This window comes from Pogona vitticeps, chromosome 4, assembly GCF_051106095.1.
Source record: "Pogona vitticeps strain Pit_001003342236 chromosome 4, PviZW2.1, whole genome shotgun sequence".
Lineage (NCBI taxonomy): Eukaryota > Metazoa > Chordata > Lepidosauria > Squamata > Agamidae > Pogona > Pogona vitticeps.
Window position 1 is genome coordinate 103,372,911 of NC_135786.1, and position 17,699 is coordinate 103,390,609.

The 17,699-nt window shown below is 40.2% G+C and overlaps 1 pseudogene; it reads left to right on the forward strand.

Annotated features, from left to right (window-relative positions):
• The first annotated feature begins 2,466 nt into the window (after window positions 1–2,466).
• On the forward strand, window positions 2,467–2,575 carry LOC140707194 (U2 spliceosomal RNA; annotated as a pseudogene).
• Window positions 2,576–17,699: the final 15,124 nt, after the last annotated feature.

A 17,699-nucleotide genomic window follows, 5' to 3' on the forward strand; every position in this document is an offset into this window, starting at 1 on the left:
TTCATATTTCTCCTCACTTTTGAGCACAGGTAGGAACTCTTTAGCAGCTGTGCAAAAATCATTTACTGGCATGTTTGCAAATTAGGGGATGTGAACTTAGATGTTTATCTGTAAACATAGCACACTAAAAGAGATGGAGAACACCTATTTCTTGGAGGTAATTAACAAATCTCTGTAACAAAAAAGGCAATCTGTGATACACACATAAACACATACAGAGGATAGGAAAGGGGAAATCGGTCATCTTCACATTCTCCCCCATTTTTTGCAAGATCCTGCTGTCTTAAATATAATATTTGCTAATTTTTGTAAATTCTTCAAAAATAAGGGGAATAAAAATGTTACCCATCAGTATTGGCTAGATTCTATAGACAGGACGAGTTAATTCCAACAGGGGTAGGTCCATATTGTAGTTACTTACCATATATCTATTAAAGATGAGGAGTCCCTCTGAAAAAAAGATGTGGCTATCCCAATTCAGCACTGATATGGTTGAATACACAAGAATTTGGGCAGAGATTTTTAAGAGTCAAGCCTTCTGAATAAACAGATTGTGAAGAGGACATAAGCCTGAACGCTCCTGTCACCGAGCTGTCATGCTCTGGCCCAGGGCCCAAAACTGCTTCCCAGCCAGTTCACTGCTGGAAAATAAACAGAGACAAGCCACTCTTAGGAGACCTGGACTGAAATAGAGGTTCTGCTGTTAGAGGTGGTAACAGAAATTCGGGGAGGGGGACATTAGGGGGGAGAAGAGAGGTGGTTTATCCCTGGCATCTGGCAGATATAAAAGCTGCCTTGCTGACAGTAGGGCAGAATCCCAAAGAGAGAAAATGCTGCAGGAATTTGGTGAATAGGTGACCGGGACACCTGGGGAAGAGGAAGACAGTCTAGAGAGGAAGGAGCCTGAGGTGACATTCAGGGACTGTTCTCCAGGACTTACTAGCAGAGAAGTTCACTGAGGAAGAACCAGTGCCCCCCGGGGAGTGCAGCCATATTTATAAGGAGGACCACTGGACAGGTGGAAAAGAGAGGAAAAAAATCAAGCGTAAGTCAATAAATATCTATGAACAAGCAACTGACTCTATGTTAAACAATCAATAAAAGTGGTATTTGACCTGGAATGTCCACTGCGAAACAATTACAAAGAACAAAACAAAATTATGTGGCTTGTGTGAACTGCAAGAGAGAGAGAACTTTTTCCATTCAGTTCCTTTCCAACACTGGCAACTCCATTTACATTAGATGCTGATCAGAATCCTGTTGTCTATGTATTCACCAAGCATTAAGTACAATGGCTTAAATCATTACTGCAAATTACTCCTAGCTAAGGTGTTGCCACTTGTATTTGTTGTTGCACAACTGGCATGTTATGCAAAACAAGGGCCAGCTCCTTAAATAGCAGCACTTCACTTTCTTGGTTTACACTGTTACATTCGTGTTGGCATACATAAGCAGTACAGATTCTGACCTGTGTTTCTCTTTTCATATCCTCACCCATTTGTCAGAAACACAGGAAGCTGTCTTATCCTGGCTTGGACCCAGGGACCCAGAGGTGCTTAGGATGGCAGAGATAATGAAATCTGACAGGGTATATTTGCTAACTTGTAAAATTGATAAGCACATAATTGGCTATATAAATAATACATGGTTTCATATTCCATTCCATGTTGTTATACTCAATGTCACAATTGTTTTAGGGATAAAATTAATAAATTGAGTAAATATGTTAAGGACCTGTTAAGTGACTGCAAAATGGATCTAAGGCTGGAGTGGATAAAGTGTAGCACTTCAAATACTGTCAGCTCCATCAGCCTTAGCCAGCTTAGCCAGCAATGAGGAAAGCTGGGAAACAGTGCAACAATGCCGCCTATATTTTGGGATTACCACAATTTGCGGACCCCTGCTATAAGCCTTTCTAAAACATGCTCTAGGAATATGTCTGTGAAGATCCTCAGTCATCCAGGTGAGGTTATCTGGAAGTTAAGTCATGGCAACTGGACTTCTTTCTTATTAGGTTGAAACATTTTGCTACTCATTCAAGTAGCTTCTTCAGTCTGAGGAGACTTGATAGGAAACCTCTCCTCAGACTGAAGAAGCTACCTGGATGAGCAGTGAAATGTTTCAGCCTAATAAGAAAGAAGTCCAGTTGCCATGACTTATAGATGCTCTACGAATGTGGTCCAGATATTCTGAGGAGAAAATGTGTAACGTGTGTATCCACCAAAGCTTAATGTATAAAGTCATCCAAGACCTGGACTTAGAGGAGGGCAATGACACTAAATAAAAGACCCAGGATGCAAAAAAAGAAAGAAAGAAAGAAAAGAAAAGAAAAAAGAAAGAAAGAAAGAAAGAAAGAAATAAGAAAAGAAAAGAAAAAGGCTTTCTTTTATGTAATTTGTTTTCTTTGTGCAATTGGCAAAAGAGAGCTTCTCTAACACAAATAAGCCACATGTAGAAAAGAGAAGTACCGCTTCTCAGCCTTTTGGCTAAGATCAAGTGTAGTATCTGTTCTTATTAGTTTAATATCTGATACACATTCTTCTGTACATAATAGTTATTCTAGAATAGATTTTTTATGTTCATATTGCAAAAATTAATTGCAAAAGTAGTAGATATGAATATTGATGTGATAAAAATAACGGATCACACACTGATGAAAGTAAAGAAAGACTATAGAGAAGCTAGAAGATGGAGAATAGACTCCAATATTTTTCAGTATACAGAGGTTGTGGATAGAGTTAAGAAAGAATGGCCGGATATATGGTCAATCAATGAAGCAGGTGGCAATAAAATAGGAGTGTTATGGGACACTATGAAAGTATTTATGAGAGGAATTGTAATAAGAGAATTCTGTAGTTTAAAAAAAGCAAGAGAAGAAAATATATATATATAAATAGAAGAATCATTAAAGGATTTAGAAAGTAAATATTTTAGAGATAGAATAAAAAATTGTTGGAGATTCAAGCAAAAAGAAAAGAATTAGAAAGTGTAGAGTTAGAAAAGCTCCAGAGGGACTTGATATATGCTAAGAGGAATTTATTTGAATATAGTAATAAAAATTCAAAACCTCTAGCTATAATATTCCAGACTAAAAGGTCAAAAAATATCGTTGGAGTGATTAGAGATAAAACGGAAAAGAAATGTAGCCTAATGAAAGAAAAAATAAAAAATGCTACAGGAATTCTATCAAAATTTATATAAAGGTAACAGTGCATCAAAAGAAGATATAGAAAATTATATTAATATTTGAGAATGTGGAATATGACAAGATGACTACAGAATTGATAACCAAGAAGAAGAAGAAGAAGAAGAAGAAGAAGAAGAAGAAGAAGAAGAAGAAGAAGAAGAAGAAGAAGAAGAAGAAGAATGCAGGAGGTCCCGTTTGTGGTGGTGGGGAACACAGTTAAACTATATTTTAGTTTCTGTGTTATATGTTTCTGTGTATAATTATAGAAAATAAAACAAATATTTAAAAAAAGAAAAGAGAAGTATACAAACATTTCATGCTACTTTTGTGTTCCCTTTTTTGTGAAAATTTTCAGTGCCCTTTCAGCTTGTCTGCCCAATTGCCTAAGAAATATTTTTACCCAAACTTGTCACGAGGGCCCTCAGCAGCCAGTCAGAATATCTCAGAGGAGCAGGAATTTTGAATCTGTAAAGGGCCTGAGATTGAGTGAGGAACACTCTCTGCAGGGCTGCTGCAGATTGATCCTGGTGGGCTGCCTTCATTTCTTTCTTTCTTTCTTTCTTTCTTTCTTTCTTTCTTTCTTTCTTTCTTTCTTTCTTTCTTTCTTTCTTTCTTTGCTGCTGCCTGCTGGAGTCAAAGAAGAGAAGGTATCAAGTGCTAAAGAGAAAATTCCCTGTATTCCAGTACTTTTGGTCAAGAGGAGGGCTTTGTATTTTTTGCCTTTATTTGCTTGGTTGCTTTCCCTGGTTTTTTTTTTGGGGGGGGGGAACCAGGCTGTATGCATGCATTTATTTTGCTCTTTTTCCCCCTGTGGGACAGGTGGTGCTTTTTCTGGTTGACTGACAATTTAAAAATTGTTATTTGCCATAAGTTAGAGCTCACCTGACCGCACCTGATAGTTATTTTGATTATTTGGTTTATTTACTTTGTATTTATTCTATTAAGGGCTATATTTTGTTAGGCTTGGTGGAAATTATTTTGTTACTTTCTTTGGAGGTTGTATGGGCCGGGGGTGTGTGGATTTTGTGATGCTGTCAGTGTGCCACTGGGCTATGTGGGTCAAGATTGTTATTGGTTGAGCACAGCTTGGATCCTTTCTCTCTTGGTGTTGTGCTGTTGTTGGCTGCTTTGGCAAGCAGGTATCCCTGTGTGCGAGACTATGAGTGCCTGCCTGCCTGCATGCTTCCTTATATTTTTTTTTTCCTACTGCGCTGCCCAAGCCTAAAGAGTCTGTTGTGTGTGCCAGGTGAATGGCACTGGTACTGAACTAAGACTGCTGTTTTCTCTTTTCTAATTTTTGGGGAGCTCGATTGCTTTTGGATTGAGGAATGGGGAAAATCAACAGGGAAATTCAAAAGAGGTTTCCCTTACATGTAAAATGGAAGAACTGGTAAACAAAAAATTAGAAAAATGAAGGGGGCATTCCCCCAAGAACCTGAAACGAAACCAATATGACTTCTTTTGTTTTTTAAACCAGTGAGATGGGAGATCTTAAATAAAAAGCGAAAGAAGCTCATCTGATTTACAGGGAGATGTGAGATTGAGATTGAGCTTCTGCCTTCCTGCAATCACTCATGCGTCATGTTCTCAGGAACTTCATGTTCATTTTTTAAATGGCATTTTTATTTACCATAGCAAAGTGCAGCAAGCTAGTGCTGAGCTTGTGGCTTTTAAACCACAGCAACTATTCTGGAAGCTCATGTTTAGGTAAAAATAGAAAAGTTGCATTTATTGCATCAGGAAATGTATCCAGAGGTCATGCAGAAGAAAAATCCCACACTTGATTTAAAAACTGCTTTCCACTAGTGAATGTATCCTTGTATGTCTTTTGGAAAATATAGTGGGGTCTTGACTTGAGAACTTAATCTGTATTGGAAGGTGGTTCTCAAGTCAAAAAGTCTGTAGGTCAAGTCTCCATTGACCTACAGTGCATTGAAAACCGATTAATCCCATAACAGGCCGTTTTTGTTCCATTTTGGTTTTTTTCTGGTCTGTAAGTCAAATCTCAGTCTGCAAGTCAAACCTAAATTTTGCGGCCAGAGAAGTCTGTAACTCAAAAAGTCTAAGTCAAGCCGTCTGTAAGTCAATCAAGGGTCCACTGTAGTTTCTGTGTCACCCAGTCCCTTGAACAAAACAGAAAGAAATCAATTTACATATTACTAAATGGTTATGTAGGGAAGACCAGGCAGCCAAATACCTAAACCACTGAGCTATACAACCAGCTAGCTGTAGGGAAAACAAGAGGGAACAATAGGCCGATGCCCTAGGACTATCTATATTTCTGTCACTCTCACTGAATTGAACTTACTTGTTGTCATGGTATAGATTATTAAGGTTAAAATGTGAATTACGAATGGGATATGTAGTTATGGAAAGTTGTACAAAGAATCCATAATGGTTCTGTGTTAGCATGATTTTGTGCCATGAGAATGTTTTCTCCACGAGGTGAATGGAAAGTTCCATGTAAGCAGCCTTGTCCTGAGATGATAAGGAACCAAGACACAACACTCTTGTTTGGATCAAGACCCAAGACAAGGAGATGGGAAAACAACACCTGTACTTCTCATGGGAATTGGAGGTGTGGTGAGAAGAGACTGTCCTTTACACCTATTGGTTAACATCTTGGAAGAACGAAGAAGAAGGGCGGTGCCAATAATGAAGAGAATGGAGGATGTGGACAGGAGAGATTTGATTTTAGACCTGAGAATTAGGAACTAGAATGGAGGATTGAGTTCCAGAAGCCAGTTTTTATTGTTTTGCTAAGATGTAGTTTAGAGAGAGTGTTACGCTTCTGGCGCAGAGTAAATGAAGACACTTTACCAGTTCTTCTTTGACGGTTATATTTACATATATGTACACTTATATACAGGCAGGTCTCTACAGCACATCTAGAAGTCTTCACACAGTCCGACAGCATGCGTGGCAGAAAATCACATCAGAAGAAGAGAACATATCACAGACACAGTCCATATTTATACATAATCTTGTCTCTGTCCAGTCCAATCGGGTTCCAAGTGACCTCATCTCTGCACCTGGGCTCTTTCTGGTTTCACCTCATTGCATCAGCTTAGGATGATTCAGCTTTTCTCTCATCTGCACATAATGGCAGCTCGTTAATGAAACATATATGGGTTCAGGCCTATAAAATTCTATACCCTGACAGAGAGAATAAAGGAGGAGGGCTATGCCTTGCCCGCATTCCAAGCAGCTTTTTAGAATTTTACAGTGGTGCCTCACTTAACAATTGCCCCGCTCTACAACGAAATCGCTTGAAGATTGATGTTTTAAATGGGTCTTTTTGTTTAACGATGATCGGTTCCCTGCTTCAGGAACCGATTTTCGCTTTACGATGATCAAAGACAGCTGATCGTCGGGTTTCAAAATGGCCGTCAGCTGCTTAAAATGGCTCTCCACTGTGTTTTTGGATGGATTCCTCGCTTTACAGGCAGCGAAAATGGCCGCCCCTATGGAGGATCTTCGCTGGACTGTGAGTTTTCAGCCCATTGGAATGCACTGAGGGGTTTTCAATGCATTTCAATGGGCTTTTTTATTTCGCTTTATGACGTTTTCGCTCTATAGCGATTTTGCTGGAATGAATTAATGTTGTTAAGCGAGGCACCACTGTATTTCATTTTTGCTAGATGGAATTAGTTAAGATTCTAACTGCAATATCTTATGGAAATGTAACTTATGCTTTGCTTATGCAACAAACTGAATATCTCTGAATACTTTATTTTTCTAATAAAACAATTATTCTTAAAATCTTAAGTTTGGTCTCTTGAACAGCAAATCTGCTGAGCCTGCTTCCAGAATAATAGTGAGGCCACAGAGTGCTACAGAGTCCTTTTTTACCTGAGCTTTGTTCATCCTGGCAGACTCCAAAGCTCATGATTTTATCTTTGTTTTTTCTCTCTTAATTACTTACAAGAACAGACTTGTGGAAAGGGGTTTGTATCACGTCCTGGTTGGATCACCCAGACTCTTCTCAGCTAATTAGGATATGCCTGGACTCTCTCTGTTCAGGCATCAAGAATCCTTTTAGGGGATCTTGGCGCTGACACTTGTTACCTGCATTGCTTCTTATCACATGGGGCTTCTTTTCTCTGGCCCGTGCAGAAAGAAGCATGGCACAGCACATCTTTCCAATTTGAAGGAGGGGGTTTGTAGTTTGTTCCGTCTGGAGAGGGGCAATTTCCAGAGGCCGTACACCCCTCATCTTGGATGCTGCAGCCCCTTCCATATCCTTCCCCCATCCCAAAATGTATTTTAAAAAATATTGAAAAAAGCTCCCTCACACCCTCGAGTGAACCCATGGAAAATTTTGCTTAGTTCTTTGTCGGCTTGCTGGTAAGTGTACAGCAAAATTGTCCTTGTTGTTTTGGGGGATTCTGGGAGGGTGTGGGGTGATGTACTTGGACAGTGGAGGAGTCGTATGCGATCTGTGCTTTCTCCACCCTTGGTTTAGTAGCCCCACTGTTAGTAGAGGAAACGGCTCAAAATGCACTAGCATCCTGCTGATGTCCCTCTGTGAGTCTCATGAGAAGAGCCAGCCTAACTGTGTAGACTCAGAACATATCCAGAAATGGTAAGCAATGTCTGAGTGCTCTATACATAGAAAACCTTGGAGACAGTTTTGTGGTCCATAATTATTTTTATTAGAATAGCCAAGACAGATCTAGGATATTTTGTGCTCCAGGCAAAGAACAGGATCGTGATCCCCTAAACACACACATTCCATATATCAAAGCTGACCAGGTTACTTATTTTGACACTGATGAAGCCACCTGCCCTTGTTAAGGGCAAACACCCACTTACAGAGTTCAGGACTTATTGTCTCCAGCGTCTTGTTACTACCACCCTTTACTGTGCCTAATAGTAGGGCCAACCCTGAGGGCAGCACTGTATTTAATCATGCAAACAGTCTAGAGTAGTACAGCCAAACTGAAGTTTACCACCTCTTCTCCTGTTCGCAAGAGTAAAACTAGACCTCTGTGCAGGCCCCCAGTTTGGTTCAGAGCCAGACTTGGGGCTTTGGAATAAATCTGATTTGTGTCCCATCCCATTTTACCTATGTCACAGATCTCAATTTATTTGTAGTTTTAGACCACCAGCCTCCAGTGGTCACTGTGCCAAATTTCAGACATTTTTTTTTAAAAAGAAAACTTGGAGCAATTTGTGCCCCGTCCAATCTGATTTTGTGCGAAATACAAATCCATTTGAAAATTCATTTCATATTTCGTCCATTCCACTTGGATGAAGACCTTCTACAAATCCATCCATGCGGATTTGATTAGTAGTTTGGGCTTCGGCTGAAGCTGCGCAGTCCAAAGTGATGTACAGTGGTGCCTCGCTTAACAATTGCCTCGTTGAACGACGAAACCACTATACGATGACTGTTTTGCAATCACTTTTGTGATCACAAAACCATGTTTTAATAGGCAAAATCCGCTTTGCGACGATTGGTTCCCTGCTTCGGGAACTGATTCTTCGCATTATGACATTTTTAAAACAGCTGATCAGCAGCTTCAAAATGGCTGCCCGCTGTGTAAAATGGCTCCCCGCTGTGTTTTGGGACGGATTCCTCGCTATACAGGCATCGAAAATGGCTGCCCCTGTGGAGGATCTTTGCTGGACGGTGAGTTTTTCAGCCCATTGAAACGCATTGAATGGGTTTTCAATGCGTTTCAATTGGGTTTTTTTATTTCACTTAACGAGGATTTCGCTCTACAGCGATTTCGCTGGAATGGATTATCCTTCTTAAGCGAAGCACCACTGTATATAATATGTGGTATGTGTGTTTTGTTGTTTAATAGTACTGAGCCCAGGAACCAGGAAGAGAACTCCAACTGTATACCCACTCTGTATCTCAAGAAAAATATTCTACCTCCTTCCTCAAACAGTGCTGTACTGCAGGAGAAAAACTGATACAAACACCCAAAAGTGGGCTTATGTTTGCAGCCTGACTGTATCCAGAATGGGATTTAAGGCTCCTTAATTCCTCTTGGCAAACTACTTGCATGAGCAAGTCACATTACAGGAATCTGACGTGAAAACATATTCATTTGGGAGCAAATGCTTTGGATGATTTTTAAAAATGTATCACTGATAAAGGGAAGTAAGTACACAGGTCTGCATGCCCGATCTTTTATGCCAATCTTGTCTAGCAAAGCACAATTGACAATCATTTTCCTTTCTTTTTATCCATTGTTAGGAATTTTTTTCCAACAGAATAAGTGTTTCTTAATCAAAAGAATGGGTTCCACGCAGCCCTTAACTTCAAAGGAGAGCTTTTCTCCCTCCCCCCCTCTTCTTTTTTTTAAAAAAACAATTACACTATCAAAGACTTATTCTCTGCCGAATCAAAGGTGAATCTCTGGAACAATCCTTCCGGGATTCAGATGAAAAATGGGGCCTATATGTTGGCCAGAAGAATCTGAAGCAATCAATTTTGGCTGTGTGAGGGGAGGAAAAGAAAACATTGGTCCACACAGACTTCCCTTGATGCACAAGCTCACAGATCTCAGTGTTCACTTTCCATTATCCGTTGGGCCTAGTAGACCAGTAAACCTAGGGATGTGACCAAGTTTTTGCTGAGGGGGAAGGGAACACTTGTCAGAGCTGATTAAGAAGGCATGGAAGGAAACAACCTTGTGTGTGCCCTGAATTCCTTTCTTAAGAGGCAAGGTGAGCCACGTAAATATTTGAAAGGAGTTTCGTTGTTTTATGGCAGTTAAAACAAGTGTAATAACAGTGACCAAGGCAAAAGTATCTGATGAGAATCTTAGGATGTCAAAGCTGGTTATTGAAGAGTTCCCTTCTGATCAACCTGCACGTGTTTGTCACAACTACACACTGGCATGATAGGGCTCTCCTCACCCACCCAAAAAGATGGCGGAGACCCTTCCAGGCATTTCCTTAAATAGCATGCATTGCATGAGTTGCAGGTTCCCATCCTAGAAGCTCGGTATACTTTCCCTTTGTAAGAGCTGAGACAGATTTTTACAAATACTATGGATGCAGGGAGATGAATATGTTTGGGGATCAGGAAAGGGGGAAAGAAGTTACAGAAACAAAAGGGCTGTATTAAACCCCAAATGCTAAGCTACTTGAATTGTATCTACAAACTGTTTTTATTTTTTTATCTTTTGCCATGTTATTTGAACATTTCTCTTTAGGTTAAAAGGGAGGGTTTACAATGCGCTCGTTATAAGCTGTTTATAGAAGCTGTTTTTAATGGTTTCAGAATGGGTTGTACATTTTGCTTTTTGCTTTTTCCCCCCTTTTTAAAGTATTCCTTGTGCACATTGGGCAATGTGCTTTAACATTAAAGCAGCCTTCTCCAGATTGATGTTCTTCAGATGCTGCTAAAGGACAGCTCCCATCATCCCCAACCAATTCGCCCAGGTTGGCTGAGGTTGATTTTAAAGAAAAATCTGCTTTAAAAGTACACATTTTCATATAAGCTACTCCTAATGCATACATTGTTAGACAAAGCCCACTGGCAGATAATGCCTCTGTCAGGATCCACTGTTGATGGACAAAATCTTTTTTTCGACAAAGAAGCACCAGCTTGCCCCCTCCCCAATGGGCTTTGGCATAGGTCAGGTGATATTTGCATGGCTGCTTGACTCAGCCAGCCCCCACTTCCTAAACTCTGACTACTGTATTTTTTTGGTTGCAGATTGCCGTTCTCTATGGCTATGTCTTTTGGATGCTGGTGCCTCTTCTGCCTCACTTTTTATAACATTGCCTGTTAGAGTCGGCTACAGAGCATGAAACCATGTTTATTTTGCTTACTTACTGTTGATTCTGAAAACAGTCTTTCCCATCTATGGGTTTTGCAGGTTCATTTTGTTTTACTCCTGCGGATCAACGAGGACTCATTGGGACATTTTTTTTTGTGTGTGTGAAGAGTCTTCTCTAATAGTATCTGGTTTTCCATATTGCTTCCAGTAATCTGCCTCCTTTGCAGTTTTTCGATTGGAGAACTGCAATGCAGCTCCTGGAAACCTCAAAGGAGTGGTGGTTCATTTGTTAAGTACATCACAGACCCCCCCCTTCCCAGCAACACACCCATATTGTTTAATGTTTCCAAAAGCCAGTTGTTAAAAACTGAAGTGGACTTCTAACTACTTCTGGATGCATTTTTGTGTTTCCTGGCACTTCTGTTGGTCTGTGCATCCTTCAGGCATCCTCAATTTTTCAGGGGGTAGAATACTGGTACCCCAGACCCACTCACGTTGCCCAAACTTTGATCGAGGCCACTAATTTCAGTCCTCAGCTCTAAAATGCCAGAATTTTAATCTTTATTAGTGCTGAATGTAGGTTGCTACCTTTTTATTTTTCCTAAGTAGTGCCTCTTTCTTTACAAATATAGAGTGGGCAGATATAATTTGGCATTCTCCATATTGATAATAGTTGTATCTACTGAGTTTGGACCGTGCAAATGCGTGAAAAAATGTGTTCTTGTTTGTTTTGGAAGAAACTGGGATGGAAAGAATCTGATGGTTGGGGTTTTTTTTAGAAATCAAACAAGGGAGAAAGTGAACCTGACAGATGTTTCTCTCTGTACTGACTGTCCAATCAGCTTCTCTATATGTACTGGTGGGAGGGGCACCATTTGCCTCCCACCTCTGGCAGCACTAGGTCTTGGGCCAGCCCTCTGTCCTAGTTAAAATCTTTCTATTCTTACTAAGAGCTGGGCATTTCTTTATATTCTTAGTAAGAGCTGAGCATTATGTTGATGAATAAGCTTGGGTGCCAGACCATTTTTAGAAGAAAGGAAACTCAGGCTTTTGATCTGTGCAGTAAACTGTATGTTCTGAGTTTAGACTGCAGGAAAATGTGCTATGATCTAAAGAAGCGCAGTCAGTAGATCAAAGTTGAACCTCAGCGATTCATTATGGACCAGCTCAAGTAATTCTCACCTCTTAAAGCTGTCTGGGCTTGGGACTACTGCTGGTTAAATTAGATCTGTAATCTATTTAGTTTTATTGCTGCTGACATTTTAAAAGAAGAAGGAGAAGGAGAAGAAGAAAGCAACCTTCCTAAACTGAAACAAGGCCAGTGAAAGCAAAAGTTCACCCCAGTCGGGTACAACCATTCAAACCCTTAGCTGACTGCCGCCGGTAATAAGTGTGTGCAGAGGGAGTCTTTACTAGTATTGTCTATGTAGGGGATTCCTTAATCTTGTAGGTAAAGTTGTAATTAGGAAAAGGACAATCTGAACAGATGGCGTTGTTTAATATACTCATTAATGATGTGGAAACAGAGGGTGAACAATTTGCAAGTGACATAATTATTTAGGATAGATATAATTAGATGAAAATGGGTCTTTAAAGCCAAATGAATGGTTGGATGGCATAATGGCCAATGTGGGGGTGGGAGAAGGAGATCATTATTAAATTAATTTAAAGTGGTGTATATTTAAAAAAATTAAGTTGAACTACTTGCAGGAAGTGCTGAGGGCTACACCCTTATGAAAGTAAAGACACAAACACTGTACCACTTGATTTTGTTTACTTTTAGGGCCAGTTTCAAATGGAACACTGGGAATTTTTTAAACATATGTGCAAAGTCTGGTAGTGCCTGCCAAGTAACCTAGACACCCTCTTTGGGGTATCTAGGTATACCTTTTTTTAAACATCTGGGATAAATCAAAGTTAAATAAGACCCTAACTTAAGATCTGTGATTTGGGTTGTTGTTGTTTAGTCAGTAAGTCATGTCCAACTCTTTGTGACCCCATGGACCAGAGCACGCCAGGCCCTCCTGTCTTCCACTGCCTATTGGAGTTTGGTCAAATTCATGTTGATAGCTTCTATGACACTGTCCAACCATCTCATCCTCTGTCGTCCCCTTCTCCTCTTTCCTTCACATTTTCCTAACATCAGGCTCTTTTCCAGGGACTCTTCTCTTCTCATGAGATGGCCAAAGTATTGGAGCTTCAGCTCCAGGATCTGTCCTTCCAGTGAGCACTCAGGGTTGATTTCCTTCAGAATTGATAGGTTTGATCTCCTTGCAGTCCAGGGGGACTCCCAAGAGTCTCCTCCAGCACCACAGTTCAAAAGCATCAATTCTTCGGCAGTCAGCCATCCTTAGAGTCCAGCTCTCACTACATCGCTACTGGAAAAACGATAGCTTTGACTGTGAGGACCTTTTGTTGGCAAGGTGATGTCTCTGCTTTTTAAGATGTTGTCTAGGTTTGTCATCGCTTTCCTCCTAAGAAGCAGGTGTCTTTTAATTCCGTGGCTGCTGTCACCATCTGCAGTGATCATGGAGCCCAGGAAAGTAAAATCTGTCACTGCCTCCATCTCTTCCACTTCTATTTGCCAGGAGGTGATGGGACCAGTGGCCATGATCTTAGGGTTTTTATTTTTTTGATATTGAGCTTCAGACTATTTTTTGCGCTCTCCTCTTTCACCCTCATTAAGAGGTTCTTTAATTCCTCCTCACTTTCTGCCATCAGAGTGGTATCATCTTCATATCTGAGGTTGTTGATATTTCTTCCGGCAATCTTGATTCTGGCTTGGGATTCATCTAGTCCAGCTTTTCACATGATGTATTCTCCATATAAATTAAATAAGCTGGGGGACAATTTACAGCCTTGTTGTACTCCTTTCCCAATTTTGAACCAATCAGTTGTTCCATATCCAGTTCTAACTGTTGCTTCCTGTCCCACGTATAGGTTTCTCAGGGGATAGATAAGGTGGTCAGGCACTCCCATTTCTTTAAGGACTTGCCATAGTTTGCTGTGGTCCACACAGTCAAAGGCTTTTGCATAGTCAATGAAGCAGAAGTAGATGTTTTTCGGGAACTCTCTGGCTTTCTCCATAATCCAGCGTGCTTTGTGTAGCAGCCATTAACACAGCAAATATTTGGAGACAGAACACACTACAGATGTACTGTACTCTAGTGTAAGTTATTCCCTCATATCAGTGAACATGTGATATGACAGTTTGGGAATGGAAACTAGTTCTATATAGATTCTTAAAATCTACGCTTTTCAGCATCCTGCCCCTGCCCCCAAACAAAACAAAACAAAACAAACAAAAAGAGCCATGAGCTCCTTGTGCAAAAGCCAAAATTGAGGGTAATACTAGACCAGTGGTTCTTAACCTTTGTTACTCGGATGCTTTTGAACTGCAACTCCCAGAAACCCCAGTCAGGACAGCTGGTGGTGAAGGCTTCTGGGAGTTGCAGTCCAAAACTCCTGAGTAACCCAAGGTTAAGAACCAGTGTACTAGACCACTGAAGCTTCAGAAAACAAGCTAGCTTTCAAGTTCTGTAGCTCTTTAAACCTTGGTGGAGGTGACATGGACAGAAAAGTCTTGAAATGAACAATGACATTTACATCCCCTGAGATGAAACCCAACACTTTAAGCTGGTACTGCAAGGCCACAGTCTCCATTTGGGGCTTTAAATATGAGACTGTACCCTTAATATCTATCCAAAATTATTTTCGATTTTTCTATTATTTTCCAATCTGAAGTTCTGCAATACCCAGCCTGATGAAATATCTTGTCCATTTTTGAGATTTTTGAGAGATCTAATAAAGGCATTACCCACCCTTGGTCTTAGAGTCTTTCTTATCAAACCACAAATTATGTTTTCATGGATATTTGTGGGGAAACTGTGACAGTCAAAATAGGTTATGCAGTCAATACATGCTCGCAGTGAATACATATATTCTTAGAGTTGGGATTTGCAGAAGGTAGGTCAAAATCTACTGGTAATCACTACATGGTTTTCTGCGATCAGCAAGGATTTCTGACTACCAGTTGTTCAGCAAAAGCTGAATGATTTCCTTTGCAGTGGAAATCTAAAAAAAAAATTACAAAATGGGGTGACTAGAAATAGATTTTTGGATAAAAGGACTGTGGATTCTGTTCAGTTCTAGTATGTTAGCCTCTTTAATTCTAAATGTATGTAATAATGGTTTAATTCTAAGCTCATTTCTTTTATTCCACTCCACAATTGGTAAATTTTAGACATCTAGTTAAAAAAAACCCATAGAGTGGATTTCATACATTTTGAGCCCACTCATGCCAGCATTAGAAAAGGATCCATTGACCTATATCGTGACTAGGGAGGCTGTTCCCCTTCAGATGTTGTTGGATTGCAATTCCCATTATCCCTAGTTATTTGTTGTATCAACTAGGGCTGACTGGAACTACAGTCAAACAGTGTCTGGAGGGCCACACTTGCCCCAGACCTTCTCTATGGTGGTGATATAGAATGAATCCTGTTCCACCAACATGAAAAAAAAGTGTTGCAGAGTTTTGAATTTCTGGTTAAATTCCTCTAGCGGTGAAGCAGAACTGCAGGGATTCACAGAGCAGAATAAGGTTCAAGTTCCCCAGATTAGTTCACTCATTTTTATCATCAACTGGCACTTACAGTCTCAATTAAAATAAATAAATAAATACATACATACATACATACATACATACATACATAAACTCACTCTGAGACATTAACAGCAGAAAAAAACATGTTTCATTTACTTACAGTTGAACATATCTACAGCAAAACTAACAAACATGACTGTTCTTAGCAACAGGCCTCATCAGACTCATGACTTCAACAGACTGATAGAGAGGGAATGAGGTCTTAGCAGAGAGGCATGGCTCCCTTTGAATTCAAAAGCTGGGAAGAAACAATTGGTTAGTGCTAGATAGATAGTTACTCCAGCCCAGAAATGTCCCTCTTAGCCACATCTACCAGAAGCAATGTGCGAGGAGAAACAGAAAACCTCCAACAACAAGCAGCTGCTGGATTCCTAAAATGTAAATAGAAAAAGGGTCACTTAGATAACAATAAGAAAACTTGATTAGTATAGGTAGCTGTTGTGGAGATAACAGCCAACTTTCCATTGTCTGTGAGAGCTGCCTAAGAAGAAAACACCTAGTATATCAAAGTTTATCTACCATGGAAATTTGAAACTATTTTGATTCTGGAACATTACTCTGATTGAGAATTCAGAGGAAAATAACTGAAGAGGCTCTTCCTTTGAAACAGGAGTAGTAACTTCTGTTTATTCAAACTTCTTTGAATAGCCCGAAACTGGTGAAGACTGGTGGAATGAACTTAAGGTTGCAGAAATGAGAAATTCTGTGAAACCAAAACTGTCATTCTTCCTTTTGTGGAAGTTTCTCCCTGAAAAGAGGGGCCAGCTGGGATCATGTCAGGGTTATGGGTCTTGCTACTTGGGTAACCTTGGGTAAGTTGCGCAATTCTAGAGCTCCACAGGAAGGAGGGACTGGTAAACAATCTGAAAGTTCTTTGTAGCTAGAGAACCTGGAGGGGGTTGCCAAACATCAGGAATGACTTGATTGCACCTAATTAATTAAAGCTGTGGATAAAGAATGAGGACCTCATTCTTTAAGTCCGGCTGCCAAGAGTGAGAGGGCTTAGTTGTGGACAATACCTGAAATATAACACATTTATTTCTTCATTAAAAGGTTTGTGTTTTTCCTTTGAGAAGCAACAGCACTCATTCTGCCAAAGCAGCTCATAAGATATCAGCTTTGAAGAGGCGACAACTAAGAAAACAAAATAAAAATCAAATGATTCTCCTCAAGTCAGCTTTCCTTCTGTTTGTAACCTTGAATACTGCAGGAAAAACAGAACAAAATAAAAATTTGCTCCCTCCCACCCTTATCAGACGGGAGCTGCAATTCAAAGGGCTGTTCTAAGCATTAGTGTAAAACTGAAAATAAAGCAGCACTATCCTGCCATCCCAGGCACAAGCTGGAGCAGAAGTTCTTGCTGTCCCTCCTGAATCTCTGGTGTGTCAACTGATTCTACAAGAAATCCTTTAATTAAGTCAATCATTCTTTTTTTTCTGCCCCTCTGTTGTTTGCCCATGTCCAATAGCACATGGTTATTAGTAGCATTATACCTTCTTTATGGGTAAATATCTGTATTTAGCAAGCCCCTCTGCTTTCTGTGTTCCTGTGAAGAGGAAAGCAATTGCCTTCTGAATTCCGCAAAGGCACGACTAAGAGGAAGCTAACAGGCCAATGCCTGGCTACAAATAAGGATGGAGGCAGGACCAGCAAGAGTGGGTGGGGAACAGGCAGAGCCCAGAGAATTAGTGACCCATTTGCCTTAATACATGAATCTCCACATATTTGCTTCTGAAACATTATCTCAATAGCTAGAATTCTAAATTATGTATGCTGGAGTAAGTCACATGGTGCAAATTCCTGCTAGTTAAGAAGTTGAGGCCTGTATCCCTAATTGCTGTATCCCTAGTTGCATGACATGGCACACGATGAAAGATACAGCAAGATCCTCATATCTGCTTGATCAATATCGACTGATTCACTTATCCACAGTCTGAAAATACTAACAATATTAAATGACAAAACCTACAAATACAGGTTTTTAAGATGTGATTATCATCCTGGCCACAAGAGGACACCAAACACTATGTTATACAGGTACGCTAATGTCATTTCATCCAGTTTCCCAGGAGCTCGAGGCAGCCTCCCTACAGAGTAGCGTTGT